Here is an 18,556-nt window from a genome sequence, read left to right on the forward strand (position 1 = left end):
TTCAACAATCAGCACACTTCTGTCGGTTTGGCACTGGCTGTAGAAGTAGCGGCAGTATCAAAGCTGTTCACAGCAACAGCTGCGCCAGCTTAGAGTTGAGGCGTGCCGCTCCGCGCATGGCAAATAAACATGTACAGTTCGATTATCCGAACAAACCAGTTTTCCGAACACCCATGTCCCCCAATTACTTCGGATAATCGACGCTCTACTGTATATATATATATATATAGATATAGATATATATATATATATAGATATAGATATATAGATATATAGATATAGATATAGATATATCCTGGGAACACCCTGCATATATATATCCGCGGATCCAGGAGAGGATCTAAACCATAGTTTGCCGCTTTGTCCAGTGGAAAGAAAGTAGGATTGAAGCCCATTTTATCCAGTGTATATCTGAGCGTCAAGGGGGGCATGGCCTCTATAGCCCTCCCCTTGGATCCACGCCTGTATATATATATATGACAGAGATAGTAGATGGATAGGTACGTAGATAGATGTAATTCTCATGAGAAGCAAACTATACAAGGTAGGCAAGACCAAAGTAGTTTCTGTAAGAAAATTTTCGACATGAGACACCGTTTTCAAAATGATCGCAAAGACATGATGACTGTGTCTAAGAAAACGTCTAGTGCCCATAGTATGAATACGGTTAGAGATATATGAAAATAACGAAAATTTAATAGGAAAACCACGGAGGCGTTCCAAGGCTCGAGAATAATACAACAGAGATAAAAATATTAGAGTAAAATTGCCATAATGTATAGAGAGAAATCCAAGTCCTGCAAAATAATCTCTCCCTGCGCTCTGTACGTGAGTGGGGTGGAAAGTAAAGTGAAAGTTCAAACGAGAACTCTACTTTAATTCGTAAATTAAGGCTAACCTTACAAATAGGTATGGTGTGATTGAAACATTTGTTTGTAAGGATGACGCTGTAGTGACTAAAAAAAGAGAAACTTTTATGCAATGCGTGCTGGTTATTCAGAAAGCATTTCGGGGATATACGTACACACCGTTTCGTCCCTCAAGCTCACAATATGACATGAATGCTAATAGTTAATCAAAATGTAACTGTGGCCATCCGCGTTAACTTAGTGCACCAATTCTCTATGCATGAGGTCTGCCTTCCAAACAGCATTGGGTAGGTCAAGCGTACGCCCGAACCGTTGTCCGGTTGGACATTGAAATTTTGAAGTTAGCCCACAAGACCCCTTCAGGGAGGCCACTGGGATCACAGGGATTACATCATTCGATATGCCCTATGATATTTACGTATTTCAATTTTGTTCCATTCATTTACCTTCCTTGGTTTTCATACTACGGGTACTGGAGTTTCCGAACCATATCATGGCGGCCATTTTGAAACTGGTGCACAATATGAAACATCTTTTGGTACAGCGTTACTTAGTTTTCCAAGACCTTTCGAACGAGGTATTACTCGACCCATGTTCCCATTTGACATTTCAAAGTTACCCCCCGTTACCCCCATTTACGGGGGGCGGGGAGGGGTACTTTTGGCGGAATTGGTTTCCCCCCTTAGCAATATATAACGTGTACTTCAAAAATTTCTTCTATGTTTTATCATTTTTCAGATATTTCCGTGGATTAATTAAAATGGCCCACCCTATGGTATATATATATATATATATATATATATATATATATATATATATATATATACAAAGCCACTTAAAATTTACAGTCCCTCACCCCGCCGTCAATCTTCTGGTATATATCCAGAGCAAAGCAAGTTTTTTTTAATAGGCCAATTGTTTTCGGCTGTGAAAAATTTGTATCCAAACAACTTTCCCTTCTGCTGCTAGAACCATATTTGTGGCGTTAGCATATAGTGGCTGATCAAATGTCACAACACAGGATTTTTGATTCATTTTCATGCATTGCTCCATTGCGTTCAGGAGATAAGTGTAAATTGTACTTGGGTTTCCTGGGGCAAGATTCACAAAAGGTAGAGGCAAAACGGCTGATGTTTCGTATTCCTTCGGCCTTGTTTTGGTTATAGCGTCCATATATCCATTCCAACTAGACTTCTTCCATCATGTACCCCAACATTGAGCATAGACCAACTAGTCGAGCATTTTTGACATTTTCTGATTCTGGGAGAGTTGCGCTGATATCTTCCACCTGAAGAAGGCACGTTCCTGCCTTCAAAAGTCGCTGGTAAGTCTTTACCGTACAAAAGTTTAACGATTCCAATTTGACGTTGCTGTCAGTGTTGTCAAACTCAAATTGCACATATGCATTGTCTTCTACTGAGGGTGGGGCGTTTATAGTAACGAAAGATTCAAATTTGATAGTCTCCTTATAAGATGCACATATTCCGAGTTTTGAGATCAACAAGAGCCTTAGAGCCATAACGTCGGTGAAGGTATACACTTAGGCCAAGTTGCAAAGATGAGATAAATGAGCGTGGACGAATGGAAGCAATAATTGCATGTGCTATGGTAATCCTTTTCTGTTGTTTGTTTTCTCCTCGTCGGCCGGTTTGCGATTTAACGTAGCCACGTTTATATAGGTAGCAAGTGTTTCTGGAATTAACTCGTCATTTCCAGAAACAATTTGTTCTACTGTAGTGTAACAATCGCATTCGTACACTCGAGTACGGTATATTCCGACGAATTATTTTGGCTGCTATCCCTTATTCTTTCCTCAGTTTCGCTGGTTTCTTTTCCAGTGTACGAATTATCAGTGAGAAATTTGTGAGCTAGTCCAGAAAAGCATGCAACACTACTTTTCCCTATTCGTTCGGCAATGAGAATGTTTTCACCAAAATGTCTCTGAAGTTTCTTCTTTGTATAGTACATCTTGAGGACAAAGCATTTTCATTATTTCGATGAGTTGCTGAAGGGAATATTGATATTCGTCAGTACTATCCAAATATTCAAATAATTTCTGAAATGAATGTAATTTATTGGAGTCTTCAGGTCGCCCTGAGGGTGAGGTTTGCCCTGGCAAAGTAGAAGGCGGCACGGTCAGGCGGTCTGCAGCGACAAGGTCGATCTCAATATTTATTTTAATTAATACATTTTCACCCCATTCATCGACAGGCTTCATTGCCATCGAACGCACTGAGTCGATTGAATGTAGAGTTGCAACAACACTATAAGATGACTGGCGATTCGGATGCCTGAATTTGTCTTCTGTATAAATATCCTTCTCATAAAACAGGCATTGTCGTTTGAAATCGAAGTTCGCAAGAGAGGAACGCACACTTCTTTGGGTAGGTTATTCGACTTCGTTCCCAGTCGGTACAGGAACACGAAGAGTATATTCTTTCCGATAGTTTGCATGAACCTGGACACTTTCGTTGTTACCGATCAGCGCACGAATGTTGTCTTTTCTAGGATCACGAAATCGGCGTAACGTGTCAATACCTCTTTTTACCACAATTATATTACTACTTTTAGTTTCATTGCAGAAAATGCATTACATGGACTCCATATCAAGTCACAAACTGTAATCCATGTCTACAAAATTACACAAATTATAAAAATACTTGTTGTGATGCCAGATACAAGATAATCCAAGTTAAAATACTCCGTAAGTGTCATATTTCCTTTAAGTATACAAACGGAACGCTTTACTTCGGATAATAATTAATTCTCCTTTCAGATTTTCTGACCTCATAGCGTTTGTAACCTTTTACAGATTTTATCTTTCTTTTCTTGTTTTCTTTTTCTATTCGTGAACAATAGAATCTCTATTAATTAGATTTTATATCACCAAATGTTAATAATAACTTGAGCTGTAGCGCTATCTACTGATCAGCTGATCCAGCGTAACAGTAAATTGCGGTATGCGATCACTGCTACCTCAACATAAAACTGCTTAGCTGTGTTAATTTTAGAGATAGAACAATGGTTTTGGGCTCGTTGGAAAGATCTTGAAACAATGAATAACAATTACCTCAGAACATTTACCCGTATATAATTCCGTTTCAAAATTATTCACAGTTAAAGACTGAAATACAAATTGAAAATACACATTCCTTTTATTTTAAGGGCCATATTTAAAGACAACAATAGTGTATGACAAGCAGTCGTTATAAATAATAATTTTGAACCTATTCTGAGTGAAATGAAGCAAGAACGAAGTTTCTACCTTGAAATGTCGAGAAGATACGACGTTTTAAAATTTAAGGGAAAAATTCTGTCATCCGCCATCTTAAGGACGTCATATCTTGGTTTCCCCAAGTGGAATTATTTTGGACTTTGAGTGTGTTGTTCAGGACTATCTGAACATCTCTACCAATTTTCAGCTTGTTATTATAAAATTCCGGGTCAAAACCTAAATGCACTGAACTATTTAGATTCAGCCAGTAGTTATCAAGAAATAAAGTAATACACACACACACACACACACACACAGGAACACATCCAGAGTGAAACTATAAGCTCCCGCTAAAAAGAAAGTACATGTTTTAAGTTTTTAAAAATATTACACAACTGCTGCTGCTTAACTTATATATATATATAAGTTATATATATATAAGTTATATATATAAGTTATATATATATATATATATATATATATATATAAACAAAGAGAGCTCGAAATTTCAGGTCTGGTCCCCATTTTTCTCGTGCAAACCTAATTGATGCAACTATCTATTACCAAACTAAAATGGCCACCTGACGACCTAGCGACCAAAATTTCGCGCCATATGTTGGGTTTTTGGCTACGCCACTGTTCAACTTCATATTAATCTGGTAAATTGCACAGTTTTTAGGAGTTTTAGGAGTTTTAGGAGTTTCCATATGTGTAGCACTATGTTTCTCCTTCTTAGAATTTGTTTGAAATGGTAAACACTATTTCCTTGTAAATGTTTTTGTTTCATGAAATATAGTGCAGAAATTTATTTGATACCCTTCTCACGTTGGAAAGTATGTATTTACATATGAAACATTTCGATATAGGACATCCTTCATCGCCACATCATGTGAATACAACTTTTATGTATTCTTCATTATGTATTCTCTCTCCTGTGTTCTTGCTAATACATGATGGCGCCATTCTCTTTTAACCTAAAGGATATTATCGTAGGACGTTAAAGCAAACTAAAATCATTTCATTTTCAACGAACTTAAAAAGCTCGTTACTGAATTTTCAATGTCTGTGTGTCTGTCTATCTGTCACTCTGTCTGTTATTTGCGATTTTTGTTTCAATTTTGAACCCTGCATTCGATAGAGCATCAAAAACTATCAAAGAAAGTTATTAAAATTTTCGCGTCACTCTTACCGTTCCCGAGATATTGGCCAAAAATAGAAAATTTCTAGATAATTAAGGATCCATAGCTCGGAAGAGATAATATTGATGTTGATCAATGCCTAAGAGAATGGTAAATATTTTGGTAACAAATAGTAACCAGTAGCTACTGTCCAACTGGCAACTGGTTTAGCCAATGACTAGTTGGCCAGTGGCCACCAATTAATATCGGTATCAAAATGTTTACCACTCTTTTAGACATTGATTAACACTAATACCATCTCTCTATGACTTACCGTTCCCGTGATATTGGCCGAAAGATAGTTTCGATTTCAGGAGATGTAAGAAGCCAAATCTCGAGAACCGTAAGTCACACAGAGATCATTGGTGTTGATCAATACCTAAGGGGATGGTGAACATTTTGGTACCAAATGGTAATCAATGGCTACGGATTAACTGCCTACTGGCCAATTGGCCACCGTTCCCAAGATATTGGCCCAAAAAGTTTCGAATTTCGGGAAATTTATGGAACCATATCTCGAGAACTGTAAGTCATAGAGAGATGAAATTTTGCTAATTTTTGCGAGAAAGAGGAGAAGGTGCGGATAAAAAGATTTACTTTTCCATCTAGGAACAATGACAATTATCCTTCCCGCTCCATCTCTCCATTCTTTTTAAGCTCGTTTTGGCAATGCTCCAAGAGCATTCTCAACTGGTTATAGTATGGCGCGGAATAAACTAACGTTTAGAACTTATTATTTGATCATTATTCTCCATCTCTTGAAGTTTCAAATTCAGCACTTAGTTGTTATTCTTGAGAACTTGTTTCATAAACGGCTACGGGTCTCTTTTCGACAATTTTGTCCATTTTTGGGTTTGCTCAAAACTTTGAAGTAGTAAAGTAACTACATATCATAGAACAAAGAAACAATCTGAATGAAAACATTGACATTTGTAATAAAATTTTGAAAATATTGTATTTAGCCTTTATGTTGATTTTTGTATTTATCATTTCTCTTTGAAATTGAAATGAAATGAAATCTTTAAATCTTACGTCCCTCGATTATGCCGTTTAGGCTAAAGGAGACGGTGATTATGAGAAATGAATGAAATAGTGGGATGAAGAAAGTGGAAGGAAACGGGAAAACCCCGACCTACACCTAACTACCCTCGCACACGGTGTGTGTCCACCATAAAATTAACTTGGCACGAGCTGGAATCGAACAAGGGACCCGATGCACCAGAGGCGAACGCTCTACTACTTTTTGTTCCTTTTTTAAAAATTAACTGATTCACCGAAATGAATCATTAACTTGCTTAACAACTCACCACGTTTTTACTTAATTTTACACGCTTTGCTGGTAACTTAGAACGACAGGGACACGAACACAGAAACATCGAAGACAGTTAAATTCTCAAAGGCTCTCTCACCGGCAATCGAACTCGGAACCCCGTACACCAAAGGTGCACATGCTAGCCACTAGACCAGCGGCGAGAGCTACCACTGAGCCACCGCGGCCCCTCATTTCTCTGATTAAAATACATATCAAACGGGTAGAAAGAGGTTTCAAATAATTTTCATAAACATTATTCTTCCTGAGCAAACAACAACACATTGATAAGAGAGCTTTCTAAATACGAGCAGGAAAGCTCTTGGTTTTCGCAATCCACGTGCTTCTTATTTAAAAAAATAAATAAAAATTATATAGGCTTATTTCGGAGATTAATTCTAGTGTCTTAGTACTTTACTTCTCTCATTGATGCTCTCTTGTATATACGTGTGTATCCATGTGTAAGTGTTACATGCTGTCTCAAGTCGACTTTAAGTAGAAACTTTGTGTGTGAGTGTCTGTGTGTGTGTGTGTGTGTGTGTTGCATTGTATTAAGTTGTAAGTGCTGTAAGTGTATACCAAAAACTCAATATAAAAATAATATCTTGCTGCCAGGTGTGCTAAGTACAGCAGAAAAAATTGAAGTGAAAACGTAGTTGTTGTAAGAAAGTTTAGTGTCCCTTCCAGTAGCGAAGCCATATAGAGCGTGCAGAGCCGTGCCGAGGGTGGTGGGTGGGGCGACGGCCCGGGCGCCGAAGAAAGAGGGCGAAAAATTCAGGAGAAAAAAGGAAAAAAGATAGGAAAAATTACTTGGAATAAATGTATGGGGGCGCCGACTATACTCTCGCCCCGGCCGCTGATTTTCCAGGGCACGGCCCTGGTGGCGTGGACATACTGCTTAATGTGGATTTCGAACCACATGAGATTCCACCGGGAATCTGACCTTGATCTCCTGCGCCGAAAGTGTGCACGCTAGCCATATACACTGTAGCCACAAGACAGCTATGGTACAGTTCGCGGCATAGAAGTTGTTACAAAAATTCTAAGTCTAAATTAATAACAATCTCTTGCCCCGTTTTCTTATGCATCAGAAATACATGTCTCAATCGATTAGTTGCTTCTAGTACGATCCAACTCCAACTCCTCTCCTCCTCCACCTCTCCTTGTCTAAAGCAGTGTATGTGACGTAGTACACTCTTTCCACTCAGACGAAAAAAAAAAAAAAAAACAGAAATCAAGTTTATAATGTTATAGCTCTAAAACAGTCTTTTTCATTCGTTTGTTCTGAAATATTATTTAAGATACTATTTAAAAAAATCTTCCAATAGCTTCATTAATACCTTTAGTTTCATTCTTTCCCTTCTTTAAAGACTCCAAGCTAGTAAGATGCTCCCTAAGAAACCTATAAAAATTGCCAATACCGGCAGAAAATTTTGTGCTTCCTAAAGTCTGTAATGCACGCACAGAACTCGAGAATATCCACTGACAGAAATGAGTATTATTCAATGATTCATTTCATTTCTTTTCAGTAATTACAAGCAAATGTTCCAAGTGAAAATTTTTTGTCGGCGGAGACTCCCCCCCCCCCCGAATAAAATCTAAAACGTACTGCTTTTAGCAATAAACCTGTAGAGTTACGATAGCACGTTGCTAGAGAGCTTCCATTTGGTTTCAAGAGCCAAAGATTTGATCTCAAGAAATATGAGTTCCTGGGCGACATTGAGAGAGACAGAGAGATTGAAATATGGAGATAGAGAGGAATGATTTATATACACAGATTTAGAACTGAGGAAAAATTATCAGACAGCATTCGTATTATGACGAAAATTGCAGTTAGTAATGTTTCCTCAGAACTTATATCTCCGATAATTCGGAGTGTGATATCAGTATTTGTGCATTATCACTCTTCACCCGCAGGAAATGTTCTGAAGTCTTCACTGGTTCCCCTATGACCTCATGCCAATAGGGTCAACCTTGGACATATCCACATCTGAAATATCATCTTTTATGTCAGTGATACCGAAAACTACCCATTCGACACAAATATAGGATATTTTCGATTCTTTTTACCTGTCACTCTCATATTGTCAACTCGATGCGAACCAAGGCTTAATTTGGATTCACGCAGTGTCACTATTCACCTTTGCACATGAATTCTTTTACATGTTGTCTTCACCTCTTGGTAGGGGTGGTTTCAGTGTCTCTACCCCGTAACTATGGAGAAATTTCAACCAACGTAAGTATAATTATAAATTACCATTTGAAAAATAACTGTACAGGTGATCTTTTTCGGAGAGGAATTCGTTAACTACATTTTCGATATCAATGTATTGCCTTCTTTTGCTTTGCATTCTGAAAATTGCCAAAGGGCTGAACTTCATCTGCACAATTGTGCTATGAATATAGGTTTTAGTGATTTAATTCACTGAATGCTCACTTAGATGTTGCTCTCGTCACAGGAAAAGTAAGATACAGTTATAAGAGAAAAATGAAATGAAATATTTAAGTTTTACGTCCCACGATTATACCGACTACGCTAATGGAGACATTGATGCTGAGAAATGAATGAAATCGTGGAATGAAAAAGTGGGAGGAAACGGGAGAAACCCGAGCAAACTCCTGCACACAGTGTTTGTCCATAATAAAGTTCATTCGGCGCGAGCGAGGATCGAACCAAGGACCCCATGCACCATAGGTAATGTTATAAAACAATAGGCGTCTAAACAAATATGGAACACTACTATCAATGAGAGTTATATAAGATTAGATCTTTAGTTATTTCATTCTAAGTTAAAAATTTCAATCAATCTTGTTCTTCATTACTGTTCGAAAACTTAAAGTTGTTGCTGCAAGGACGTGATAAATCTTGTCAGTATACTTCACAGTCTATAGCTTCTTCACAACTTCTTTTTCATCTAAGGCTAAAGTAGTTGCATTTTAGACATTGAGGAAAATGTGTGAAATTATATAAAAACCTATAAAGTGGAATTACAAAACTTCAGTCGGCCCCTTTTTGCTCTAGGAATACCTCCTACACTCCCGTTAGTTATGCCGAATGCATGATACAGTTTCGCCCTTTTATGAATATTTTCTAAGGCAGTACGAGGTTTTTGTTTTACTGCTGTGTGAATTGAGTTGTATTTGCTAAACTGTTTTTTAAAGGAGACGAAAGATTCTATACTCAAACACAAATAATGTATTTCAAAGTTCTAATGGAAAACGAAACGAATCGTCGTATACATCTTACGTTTTTGAAGAGAAAAAGAGCAAAACATTGATTGCACAAACGTATAATTTGCATGCAAATTTATAACTTATAAAACGTGTTGACTTGTTAGATGAGAGGTTAGTAAACGGAATTCTTCTGCTGGTGGTCTTACTTTCGAATCTTGTCCATTCTTGTTGCTTTTTTTCTTTTAGCTACACTGAGTTTGTGCATTCGAGATCTTCAAGCTTGAACCAAATCCAATAGCAGTTAGTGAATTAAAAGTGGCTGGCATTATTTTCAAATACGACACGTTATTACATGTTTTTCATTAGCTTACAGTACTCAACTTTGATATCAACTCTTTCATCCTTCATTTAACTCATTTCTTGACGTGTTTTGTTACAAAATTCATTTATCATGACGGAAAAATTGCTTTACTAGTTAATTGTGACTGCTTTAAAAGCAAGTGCAAAATATGAGAATTAAATGTCATATCTGTAGTTTCGTATGGCGAAAAAACAAACTTGTGAACCGAAGGTTTAAGAACAATTCAAGTTATCAATATAAACTTTGTCAAAGATTATTCACTTATATCATCATAAAAGAAATACGAAAGACGTTCTGAAACGAAGAAATACAACATACAACTTTGCAAACGGAGGCAAAGAAACCTAAAGTAACAAAACTAAAGACGGATCGTATATGGCGTAGTGATCGTGGTTGAGTGCTCAAGGCACTGTATCAGTAATATAGAGGTTCATGGTTCGAATCCGCGTCGGGCATTTTTTTTTTTTACTTTAGGATTTTTGATGGCGATTGATCAACGATGACACACGTTGTATTATATTCAGATTTTTTGAATACTCGAATGTTTCAATACGTGAACTATCAAATCTTCAGGGATAATAATAGTAATAATAATTATTATTATTAGTTCGTAGAAGATTAAAACCTAGGAGCTAATATCGCAGAAACGTGACATTTGGCAAGAATATTTCTGTTTTCTTTAATGTTGCCCACGAGAACAGAAATTTCTCATCTTGTTTCCAAAACAAACAAAATAACATGAGAATTAACATTTTACATTCGAGACAGGATAAGGGTAACTCAAATTATCATGTCGCTTCAGAGATGAGAATCAAGACGAGATGAAAAGTATCGTAAACATTTCTCGTCTTGTTACGATTGTGGAAATTGTGTATGTCCATTCTTTAAGTAACAATTGCTCTGTAGATTGAATCTTATAGGCTTTTAATTACTTAGTATTTTGCAGCTCATTGAATTATGGTCTGTGTCGGTATTATTTTTTTTAGCAAACCTTTTGTAATTACCTCTGCATATCCTAAAAAGTATTTTATTATATGCCTTACTGTTGAGAGATATTCAATTATTTCTATTACAGTTATTTTTCTTAAAACATACAGTAGAACACTTTCTACATGAGATGATAGTGGAAAGCTTTTGTTTAAAATGTGGGTAGTTGCAGAGGTGTATCTTGAAGGTACGGAACCCATTTCTCCAAAATACCTACATTTAAGTAAGTTTTTCCAAATTTTAGGGTAACTTTAAAACTTTTAATACCATTATTATTATTATTATTATTATTATTATTATTATTATTATTATTATTATTATTATTATTATTATTATTATTATTATTATTATTACTGAAGTGTTGTTAATTTAGTAGTTCAACCTCTTACACCCAGCTCTCGCCTGGTGGGCATTGTGCTGAATAAACACCGTGTGTGTAGTTTTCTCCGGATTTCGCTTCCTCCCAGTTTCTTTATTTCAATATTTCTTTCATTCTCATCATCGACTTCTTCTGTAGCTTAGCCGGCATAACCATTACTTAAAAACAAATTTTTGTATGGCTCTTCTGAGTTCAGTATCCCTACTTTCTACATGAAACTGGCCTAGACACTTCCCGTTTAACATTTAGCTAGTTGTAGGGACGTATGCAGAGGGTATATCCTGATGGTCCTGACAGTTGTCTCCAATCTCGACTATTTTCTAATTTTGGCTAACGGTAGGTGCGATTTTACAGATTTTAATATAATCTGTCCTCATACGGAATTTGTCTTCTATATTATTATTATTATTATTATTATTATTATTATTATTATTATTATTATTATTATTATTATTATTATTATTATTATTATTATTGAATATTTGAGACCTAAATATTACGTCCTATTCCAATGCAAATAAGCATACTGAACTTAAGAAAAATCAAAAGAAATTTGTTGGACCCTCTATAAGGATGAATTGCCTGATAAGAGATACTTTGGAAGGAAAAGAGGAGGAAAAAGAAGCTGCTAGCTACTGGACACTATGAAAATCGAACCTTCAATTGCCTTAACAGAAACTAAGTAGGATTTGTCTTCATCACGATACATAGTAACGCCCTTTCTTTGGGTAAAAGACATTGGATTATGTTTGCGTTATATTGATATTTTAACAAAATATATATAAAAGAAAATACTTCGTATTTACCAATTTTGGTTGAACGAATATATGGAACGTGTTGAAAATGACGAATGGAAATATTGTTATTACTTTTAGTAAGAGTGAAAGAACTTAGAAACAATTCCACAAAGTCGTTTGAGACAATTTTATGACTTATACTAGACCTTAAGGATGACCGTTTTGTATTCATGAATTGTTTGCGAAACACGCCAAGTTTTCAGATAGTAGGAATCGAGAGTGTAGACTGTGACGTCATGTTAGTTTTCCCCCTGTGAAGGAAATCGTTTCAACTCTAAATTGTAAGAACGAGAGAAATTGACTATGTTTTATGTTATTATACATGAAAAATATCAATTCAAGTTTAAATTTTAAAAAAGACCGAAAGTATCTCCGTAACTTATCTCTATTATATTCGGTTATCACGTTTTACATTTATTTCCAGTAACCTTGAACGAGACGGACACGAACACAGATGCATCGAGGACATTTAATATCTCAAAGACTCTCCCACCGGGGGGCTCCTTTGTGGCTAAGCGGTTAGCGTACGCGCCTTTGGCGTGGGAGACCCGGGTTCGATTCCCGGCGGGAGCTCATGTGGTTCGGATTCCACGTTTATCAGTAGGTCCACGTCTCATATAGCCTCGCTGCTGAACGGGACGCTAAACTAAAATCAACTCAACTCAACTCTCCCACCGGGAATCGAAACTGAGAACCTACTACTGAACTATCTAATGGGTGAGGTCCCTGGTTCGTTCCCAAGACAAGTAAGCTTGAAACGGACAACATCGTGCTCGTGGGTTTTCTCGGGAGACTCCCACTTTTTCATTCCACCAATTCGCCCTCATAATTCACTTGCTTTAATCATAGTCTTCCTCAACCTAACAGGCATAATCGTGGGACATTAAACGTAAAGATTATATTTACAAGCTGTTAACCCAAACCAATCCGAATCGAAAAACATTTGCATATTATTGCTTATTAACGTGTTTTCACAAAAAATATGTAGAAAAGAAACGGGGAATCGTAATTCCAATCAAAAGTGAAACAGCAGACTCATCATACCTTCACCTAAAACGAAACACGACTAATTTTTAGGATATGCAGAGGTAAGTATAAGTATATTCAAATATCTGAAAATAATAAAACGCGTGTCATCGTCCATTAATCGCCATCAAAACTTCTAAAGTAAAAATGTGCCCGACGCGGACTCGAACCACGACCCTCTAGATTACTGATCCAGGTACTTGACCACTCAACCACGATCACTACGCCGTAAAAAAATCATCTTTAGTCTTGTTACTTTAGGTTTCTTTGCCTCCGTTTGCAAAGTTGTATGTTGTATTTCTTCGTTTCAGAACGTCTTTCGTATTTCTTTTATGATGATATAAGTGAATAATCTTTGGCAAAGTTTATATTGATAACTTGAATTGTTCTTAAAACCTTGGTTCACAAGTTTGTTTCTTCTCCACACGAAACTACAGATATGACATTTAATTCTCATATTTCGCACTTGCTTTTAAAACAGTCACAATTAACTGGTAAAGCAATTTTTCCATCATGATAAATGAATTTTTTAACAAAACACGTCAAGAAATGAGTTAAATGAAGGATGGAAGAATTGATATCAAAGTTGAGTATTGTAAGCTAATGAAAAACATGTAATAACGTGTCGTATTTGAAAATAATGTAAGCCACTTTTAATTCACTAACTGCTATTGGATTTGGTTCAAGCTTGAAGATCTCGTATGCACAAACTCAGTGTAGCTAAAAGAAAAAAAGCAACAAGAATGGACGAGATTCGAAAGTAAGACCACCAGCAGAAGAATTCCGTTTACTAACCCCTCATCTAACAAGTCAACACGTTTTATAAGTTATAAATTTGCATGCAAATTATACGTTTGTGCAATCAATGTTTTGCTCTTTTTCTCTTCAAAAACGTAAGATGTATACGACGATTCGTTTCGTTTTCCATTAGAACTTTGAAATACATTATTTGTGTTTGAGTATAGAATCTTTCGTCTCCTTTAAAAAACAGTTTAGCAAATACAACTCAATTCACACAGCAGTAAAACAAAAACCTCGTACTGCCTTAGAAAATATTCATAAAAGGGCGAAACTGTATCATGCATCCGGCATAACTAACGGGAGTGTAGGAGGTATTCCTAGAGCAAAAAGGGGCCGACTGAAGTTTTGTAATTCCACTTTATAGGTTTTTATATAATTTCACACATTTTCCTCAATGTCTAAAATGTAACTACTTTAGCCTTAGCTGAAAAAGAAGTTGTGAAGAAGCTATAGACTGTGAAGCCTACTGACAAGATTTATCACGTCCTTGCAGCAACAAATTTAAGTTTTCGAACAATAATGAAGAACAAGATTGATTGAAATTTTAATTTAGAATGAAATGACTAAGGATCTAATCTTATATAACTCTCATTGATAGTAGTGTTCCATATTTGTTTAGACGCCTATTGTTTTATAACATTACCTATGGTGCATGGGGTCCTTGGTTCGATCCTCGCTCGCGCCGAATGAACTTTATTATGGACAAACACTGTGTGCAGGAGTTTGCTCGGGTTTCTCCCGTTTCCTCCCACTTCTTCACAGTGTTGGGTAAGTTACTTGTAAAAATGTAACGCGTTACAAGTTACTTTACTTTCTCTTAAAATGTAACGCGTTACTAACGCGTTACTTGCCCCAAAAAGTAACTGTTACTTTACTTCGAAAGTAACGCGTTACTAACGCGTTACTTTTAGGTCCGAAACTTTGAATATGTGAAAAAATCTTATTACTTCAATTTTCCGTACTACTATTACTACCGCTATTATTATTATTATTATTATTATTATTATTATTATTATTATTATTATTATTATTATTATTATTATTATTATTATTATTATTAGTGCACGTTCTGAATCGCTTTATGTAAATACAAGGACAAATTTTTACTTGACAGCTATATGAATATTTTCATATAATGTAACATTGACTAAAATGCCATACTGCGTTACTCGTAGGGATGGGCTAGGGTGACCAGACATACTGATTTTCGCAGTACAGTACTGTTTTCAAAGAGCTGTCCTGCGTGTTGCGAAGACGCCTAGAAAATCGAGGAATATCCTTCTTCTCTTGAAACTACACACCAGATTTGGCTCGACTCGACTTGAAACTCGACCCGAATTTGAGTCGAGTTGGAGGAAATTTTTCGAGCCGAGTTCTCGGGTCGAGCTCAAAGATGTCTGTTTCTAGTCGAATCGAGTTTCAAAGAAAACTCGCTCGTGCCCATTCTAGGGTGACCAGATTCTAACAAACGAAAATAGAACACAAGTATAATAGTATATGATCGTTTACTGCGTCGGCAATACGCATATCCTTATTTCATTTAATGTTACCCTTAAGTTAATCAACATTTTTGTTAAAAAGAAGTAGCACTGAACAAAAGTATTACAGAAATTCAACACAACTTCAAATGCTTTGATGAATGACAAAATGGTTTATTTTTATGAACGTACATTGAAACTTCGTGTTGGGCTAAAAAAATGATTTTCGAAGCGTGGTATTATTTTAAGAAATGAGAGAAAATTTAGACCGGCACAAGGGAACTTCTACAGGTACTTGATCATCACTATCATAAGTTGAAAAATAAATTTTTCCTACTTTACCGATATCTCAACAAGCCCTTCTCAGTAAAAGCGATGTATTGTAAAAAATGGTAAAGGAGTGTTAAAAAACACAGCGGCTTATCATTCAGGAAAAGAGTGTGTTTGATTCAAAATATTGTGAATAAAGAATGAAACATTAAGATATTGCAAACAAATTAACTGTGGACATTTCGCAGGACAATATAGGTTATCAATGATACTACTACTACTACTTTTATTATTATTATTATTATTATTATTATTATTATTATTATTATTATTATTATTATTATTATTATTATTATTATTAATAATAATAATAATAATAATAAAGATAGGTGGTTTGTATTTGAATACGAAAAAACTAGTTGATTGCCAACCTCGGTAGTCATGAAGTCTAGGAGTCAAGGACATTGTTCACGAGCTTCTGAATTTGGGTTGAGGGTCTAGGTTGAGTATTCGGCAAACATTGTTAAAGGTTATAGGGCACTGGCCAAATATCTTCAAAACTGCTCGGCCCGGGTTTAGAATTGTCAACGACTTGAGCAGCTCGGCTCACAGCTCGTTCACTATCGACCCGAACCGAGAAGTGAGCCGAGCCAACAGTTCATCCAACCGAGTCGGCTAGAGCCTTCGGCCCAGATGAGCCGAACCGATCAGATGGCTCATCCCAACCAAGCCAGCTCGAGCCGATGGTTCGATGGTTCACCCCAAGCGAGCTGGCTCGAGCCATCGGCTAAATTGAGCCGAAGCGAGTTTAGCTTGTTATAAAAATTTTCTTGTGGTCTCGATATTGAAACGAGAAGAGACGCGAGCAGTGTTTCCTCTCGTGAGCAACACTAAAAGTATTCCATATTACTACTTAGTTTACATTTCTCATGGCTTTCGCTTTCCAGTGTAATCAGGCCATGATTTCAAAACGAGTTAAAACGAGCGAACCATTTATCAAACTCAACTCGACTCGAAACTCTACGCCAAAAACAGTGAATCGGTTCGGAACTCGACTCGAGAATATTACCTCTGACTCGACTCAAAACTCGACTTGAATCTGAGTCGAGCTTTAGTTCGACTCTTGCCCATCAATATGCGTTAGAAAAAATGATTGCTTATTATTCTTCTGCTAAACTAATTATATAATAATAATAATGTTGTTATGTAAAATTAAAAACAGAATATAGAGAAACATTACATTACAACTAATAAAATGAGAACACATTAACTGAAGGTGAATCAAAACTTGCCAGTAATTCTAAAATCGATACATGCTTTTTATAGCTAGTTGTTCCAAACTCTATAATCAACGGGGCTCTAGGATACGCAAACTGATCTGAAAGAACTCCAATATTACATACCATCAACAAACTATTTTCTAGTAATAAAGTAGGCCTGCTTATCAGAACAAAGTTTATTCATATTAACCCATTACTGTATATCGTTAATTATGGTACCCTAGTTGTTGATAAATATTTCTCGCCGGGGAACCACTTTACTTTCAAATTCTGTCCACCATCATCTTCGGCTTTTAAGAATATCTTTCAAATGTTCGAACGGTAAAATATTTTTGTTCTTCATCTTTATAAAAACAACACCAATCAAAGTAAAATAGACTAGCGGTACAATTGCACTCGTAGTTCACTCACTGAATGGACTTACGAGAGCTGTCAAAATCTATGACAAAACGTTCCAGGTGCTTGCAATCAGTACACGTGGTTTTCCTGAGGCTGTCCTCAACTTCCAGAAACAGCAAGTGGTACTATGATCTTATCTGTTTCTTTGAGTGCCGGTGACTGACTGTCAGTCACTGACATCGCTCATGCTCCATTGCTCCATTCCGAGAAATTCACTTACAGGAAAGAAACATTTGTTTCCGAAAAATACATAATATACATATATTGTAATTACTCATCCGAAATGTAACGCGAAAAAAGTAACGCAAACTAGGTACGTTACTTAAAAATTTGTAACGCGTTACCGTTACAGTTACTTTGGAAAAAATGTAACGCGTTACTAGTAAACGTTACTTAAAAAGTAACGCGTTACTTGCGTTACGTTACTTCCCAAGACTGCTTCTTCATTCCATGATTTCATTCATTTCTCAGCATCAATGTCTCCATTAGCGTAGTCGGTATAATCGTGGGACGTAAAACTTAAATATTTCATTTCATTTTTCTCTTATAACTGTATCTCACTTTTCCTGTGACGAGAGCAACATCTAAGTGAGCATTCAGTGAATTAAATCACTAAAACCTATATTCATAGCACAATTGTGCAGATGAAGTTCAGCCCTTTGGCAATTTTCAGAATGCAAAGCAAAAGAAGGCAATACATTGATATCGAAAATGTAGTTAACGAATTCCTCTCCGAAAAAGATCACCTGTACAGTTATTTTTCAAATGGTAATTTATAATTATACTTACGTTGGTTGAAATTTCTCCATAGTTACGGGGTAGAGACACTGAAACCACCCCTACCAAGAGGTGAAGACAACATGTAAAAGAATTCATGTGCAAAGGTGAATAGTGACACTGCGTGAATCCAAATTAAGCCTTGGTTCGCATCGAGTTGACAATATGAGAGTGACAGGTAAAAAGAATCGAAAATATCCTATATTTGTGTCGAATGGGTAGTTTTCGGTATCACTGACATAAAAGATGATATTTCA

Source organism: Thermobia domestica, chromosome 9 (genome assembly GCF_964235325.1).
Source record: "Thermobia domestica chromosome 9, izTheDome1.hap1.1, whole genome shotgun sequence".
In the NCBI taxonomy this organism is placed as follows: domain Eukaryota; kingdom Metazoa; phylum Arthropoda; class Insecta; order Zygentoma; family Lepismatidae; genus Thermobia; species Thermobia domestica.